Source organism: Medicago sativa, chromosome 6, assembly GCF_051527215.1.
Source record: "Medicago sativa cultivar Bolivia chromosome 6, Bolivia_mono, whole genome shotgun sequence".
NCBI classification, from domain to species: Eukaryota; Viridiplantae; Streptophyta; class Magnoliopsida; order Fabales; family Fabaceae; genus Medicago; species Medicago sativa.
The window spans coordinates 36,962,451-36,968,602 of NC_140754.1; positions in this window are offsets into that span (position 1 = coordinate 36,962,451).

Genomic DNA, 6,152 nt, shown 5'->3' on the forward strand with positions numbered 1-6,152 from the left:
AGGAGGGAGAAGAGATGAAAGACTCGTCAACACAAGTCAAAAAAAGGGAGAAGAGAGAAAGAGTTTCCGACAACTCAATGAAACTCTTTGGTGTGTGGAATGCACTGTGTGAGCTCTCTATTTATAGAGAAAATTCACAACTAATAAGTGAGAAACTTTGGGAACAAGTAATATGAGAAACTTTGGGAACAAGTAACATATTACTTTGCGATTAAGTAATTCACATATTAGATCTAGTACAAAAATATCTTAATTGAGTACTAAAATATATTAAATTTAGTACAAAAATATATTATATTATGTACCAAAATATTTTAGCAAAACTTGGGGACTAAGAAAGCACTTTCTAATAATGATTAAATTAATTATTTAATTTATCATTTCCAAATAATAAAATATATATCAATATATATTTTTTCTCTAGTGCTTATGTACCCCCATTAATTAGAGGTACACCCCCACTATATAAACACTACTAATGTGTGTGTTCCATCCGATGTGGGACTTCCACTTTTTTCAATTCACACAACACTAGTTCTACCCAACATGGGAATTTGTGTTTAGTCTTTTTACTCAATTTCCACACATGTTCCAACAATCCCCCACTTGAATTTAAAAAATGGTTTCAGAAATAACGTCAAAAACGTCTCCATAAGATTTGCTAGTAAACAAAGGTGTCGCCTACAACTTGAACCTCTGCATAGCGAGTAAAATTCTGATTAACAAGAGTTGCCTACAGCATTGAACTCTATCTCAGACATAGAACTCACACACAAACCTTTTCATAAGGTGTATTCTAAAAGCCCGTGCATTTATGGCCTTGCACGTGTATCCCGGTTTAACGAACGCTCTAGGTATTCTACCCCTAATTCCATAGGAACCGGCCCTTAGTTCCACATTCGTATAGGTGAGTCTATCAAGAGTACTCCTGTAGCTATGTACTCCACTGCAAATAGAGTATAGATCTCATTAAGAGTTTCTATTATCTCATCCTTCTATCGCTGCAGGAATCATGCTTTCTTACTTTTAACATAGCATGTTCTATCACTTGTGACTTGTTATTACCCATTGAACCTATTTCTTGGGATCTCCAGTCATGTAGGTCGGGTTAGCATCACTTGTGACCTTTGGGCATTAGTCCCATCCTATTGGATGTGTTTAGGACTTTCTTTTTAGTAATTCCTTTCGTCAAAGGATTGACTAATTCTTTATCAGTACGTACATGATCTACTTTAACCGTTCCTTTTGAGAGTAGCTAGCTCTCTATTTCTCTATGTGTTCGTGCCTTAATAATCGCCTCTTACCATTGTGGTAACGATTCTCAATTTTGTAATAGCTGCAGACTATCACAATGATTTAACACTTCTGGAAACGGTTTTATCCACTAAGGGATCTCAATTAGCAAGCATCTTGTCAACTTGCTTCTCCACTAGTTTTCTCTAGTGTTCTCATCTCAGATTCATTCCATAGTGGACTGAGTCAATATCATTTGTTTTAACAAACAACTCCTTTAATGATGCTCAATATGCAGTCACTGGTAGCTTAAGACTCATCTGAAAGATGTTCTATTTTATATCTTGTACCATTTAAGTACAATAGGTTACTCCTCATGAAGTAATCTTAGAGTCATGGTCTTCTTAAGGCACCTCATGACTCTTTCTATAGCATGTCAATGCTTCTCATCCGTCTACTAGTAAACTTGCACAAGAGTTTTACGCCATCGGCAATGTCGGGTCTAATACATTCAGTGGCTTACCTAAGGACTGCCAATGATGCTCGCATATTCTGTTTGTTTAACTCCATCTCAAGTGTTCTTACACTTGGATCATAATATATGATTGCCAGTTTACGGTGAAATAATAATATTTCCTTAAGAACTTCTCAACTTTGTGAGATTTATCAAAAAAATTCTTTTTTTCTGATCTAGTAATCTTGAAACCAATAATAATTACTTTAACTTTGTCTAGGTCTTTCTTATCAATGTTATTGATAAACAATGATTTCACATAATTCATAACATGAATCTTTAAACCAAATATGAGCAAGTCGTCTTCATAGAGACATATGATCGTGCAAATATTATTTGTCACTTTCATTCACTTTATACTCATTCGATAGCATTAGAATGTCAAATTTTTCATGTCATTCCTTAAGAGTTTATTTTAGACCATACAAATAATTATCTAACTTACAGACCTTGTTTTCTTGTCCATGAATCGCAAAACGTTCATGTTGTTTCATATAAATTTCTTCTTCTAGTTCACGATAAAAAAGAGGCAACTTTCACATCCATTTGGAGTACTATCGAGTTATGAACGGTGGCTAAAGGGACTAGTACTCTTATGGATATGATTTTCGTGACTGGTGAATGAATGTCGAAGAAGTCTATATTTTTCTCTTTGTCTAAAACCTTTGACTACAAGGAAAGCCTTGTATTCATCAACCGTACCATCAGGTTTTAGTTCCTTTTTCCAAAATCCAAATACAACCGATTGGTTTTGCAACTATTAGACAAGTCAACCAAGTGTCATGTTTTGTTAGACTCTAGAAAATTCATTTCATCGTTTATTGCTTTTGCCATAATTCAGCATCCAATGAGGATATAACTTCTTTAAGGCTTAATGAATCTTCTTCCAATGTATAAACCAAGTTCATACTCTTTAGCATTTTTAGCTTTCTTACCTCCTTGAGGTTCTATAACATCTCGTATGATGTTTTCATAACTATTTCTAATTACATGAATGTGATTAGATATAGTGCCCCCACTAGTTCTTAATTTTTAGAAGGGAATTTAGTTTACCCCCACTAGTGCCCCCACTATTCTTTAATTTACAGGGGTACTTACTTCATAGAAATCAGCATCTTTTAATTCTATGATCACTTTAACATTTAGGTCCTAAAACCTATATGCTTCGTTATTTATAACATACCTAATAAATACACATTCATAGGCTCTACTAGTGAGTTTAACTCTCTTGGGGTTCTGAAGCCAAATATAGTCCGGACAATCCCAAGTTCAAAAATAAGACAAGTTGGATTGTCTTTTCTTCAAAAATTTCTTAATTAGAATTTTTGTTCTTAGACTTGGGTATTCTATAAATTTCAATTTTTGTCATAAAAATTGAACATTCAAGCATATCAATTTTATTTTCCAAAACTCACAGTCATCAATAAATATGATAAAAACATCATTTTATCATTTCTAATTTATGTGTCATCAAATTCACACATATCATAATTTATTATGTTTAGAGATTCATATCCTCTAAATTCTGATTTATATGAACTTTTGGTTCATATATCTTGACTGCAATAAATAAAATTGTCTAATTATAACGTTGGAATTAAATCCAAGTTACTCAAATTTAAAATTAAAAGCTTGTTCACATGTCAAATATTAAAATCACACAACTAATAAAATAGAAGCAGAATTTAATTTTGATCATGCCATCAAAGTGCAGTCTTTTCTCATAAGAATGCATAGAGTACAAGTCACTAGACCTGTTCTTATAGGATTAACATCCTAAAATAGTTGAGTGCTCAATTTTATATCCGTCTACCAAAAATTGGTGCTCCAGCATATTGTTATATCAATAACGTAAATATATGTTTCTTGCTTTAATTTACCAAAAAAAAAAATAGTTGATTCATGAGTTGAACCGAAGCAATTTTTGGTAGCACAGGCACACTGTGCTTCTAACAAGTACACTCAACCTTCGAGTTTAGAACCTAGCATCGTTTTTATTTGCCATCGTACTGTACAAATTTTTCCAATACTTGACCATGCTTTTCCTTTCAATCCATGCGTTACCGACAATTTGTTGTTTCAATTGTCAAGTGGAAATTTTAAGCACGATGCATAAAACCAAAGCAACACACGAGGTTCTATTCTTCAACTATTCACAGTCCGATTCTTATTTCGAAATTAAATTTCAAAGTCGTACATGTGAATTTCATAGTGTTGTTTGTTTACAACAACACTTCATCGTTTCAGTCAAAAGATGTATTTCTAAAGCTTGATTTATCCTTTTTTATATTAAGGGACAACGCAACCTCAATAAGTAATTTCTTCGGTAGACATAGCAGATAGACACGTCTTAAAATTGTTGTTTTTGGAATTCCAAACTGTTGTATTTGGATTTCCAAATTCTACTATCTACCGAAGTTGTTACTAGGTTGAGTCACGACCAGGTCGCTCTCTTTAAGACGTTTCGTGGCACTACCCAAAATTGTACAAGGTAGACTATCAACCACGCCGCCTCCAGGATAAAACAAGCCCAGCTACAACTGTGCGGTTAACTACTGCACTGTAGAAAACTGTTCGAGAATTACACCTTCAAATATGGTACTAAGACCACTCTTTAATACTGAAACCACTTTAATATGGTATTATTACCATTCTATTATGGTGCTAAGACCACTCAAATATGGTGTTTCCACCATTCTAACCTTTAAGTTCTCCAAACTATCAATATGGTACTATGACCACTCAAATATGGTGTTACCACCATTTCTCCTCAAATAAAATTATTGAATAATTTTTATATACCGTTAAGATCATTCTTGATTCCGACGGGACATTGTTTATTCCAAATAGAGACTATGATCTTAAAAGTACTCTTTATTCCGAAGGGACATATATTATCGAAGGGACTATGAACTTAAGAACCATTCTTAATTCCGAAGGGACATTAAACCGAAAAGGGACTATGGTCTTAAGAACACTCTTAATTCCGAAGGGACAGAAAGGAGTAGAAAAAGGAGAAGAACTTGTTAACCAAGTCGAAGGAGGGAGAAGAGATGAAAGACTCGTCAACACAAGTCAAAAAAGGGAGAAGAGAGAAAGAGTTCCCGACAACTCAATGAAACTCTTTGGTGTGTGGAATGCACTGTGTGAGCTCTCTATTTATAGAGAAAATTCACAACTAATAAGTGAGAAACTTTGGGAACAAGTAATATGAGAAACTTTGGGAACAAGTAACATATTACTTTGCGATTAAGTAATTCACATATTAGATCTAGTACAAAAATATCTTAATTGAGTACTAAAATATATTAAATTTAGTACAAAAATATATTATATTATGTACCAAAATATTTTAGCAAAACTTGGGGACTAAGAAAGCACTTTCTAATAATGATTAAATTAATTATTTAATTTATCATTTCCAAATAATAAAATATATATCAATATATATTTTTTCTCTAGTGCTTATGTACCCCCATTAATTAGAGGTACACCCCCACTATATAAACACTACTGATGTGTGTGTTCCATCCGATGTGGGACTTCCACTTTTTTCAATTCACACAACACTAGTTCTACCCAACATGGGAATTTGTGTTTAGTCTTTTTACTCAATTTCCACACATGTTCCAACAACTTCAGATCCAACGAATCGAGATTCAAGGGAATCAGTTATTGGTGGGTTTTGGGCTACGCTTATGATGAAGAAGATGGAAATTTGATATATGGAGGCAAAGAGGAGAAGGATAAAGCTTTTGATTACGTCGATCATAAATTTTGTTGTTTTTGCTTCTTAATTCATTATGGTAGGGGTTTGAAAAAATACCCAAACCCAGTTGATTATTTTCAATTCAACTACATTTCTAATGAAATATTTATGTTGGTTGATGTTTTGGAGGGGATCGACCAAGGTTTCAGAGAACAGAACGCTGTTCATTACGACTTCTTGTGCACAGAGGACTCTAGTGATGGCGACAATGTGTTTCATTGAAGGAGGATGAGTTATTTGTTGATTATGAATTTCTATGTGATGAATTTTTGGATATATTTTTATGGGTTAAATATGTTTTTAGTCCCTACATTTTGCCCCCCTTTGAAGAATAGTCCTTATATTTCAATAAATGTTTTTAAAATCCCTACATTTTACTTCCGTTAATACAATCGGTCCCTGCCGTCTATTTCATTAACAGAAGCTGATGTGGCATAAGAGTGGAGCCCATTTTGTGTCAAAATTAAAACCGGGTTTGGCCCATATGGCTCTATTTGACCCGGTTCATATAATTTTGACCAGTGTTCATATTTTTTCACTGTGCTCATTGTCATTGTTGCCGCAAGTTTCACTGTAAAATCCAAAACAGTTTCATAGGCATCATTCACCATCCTCAGTCTTTCCTCTTCTTGTGTA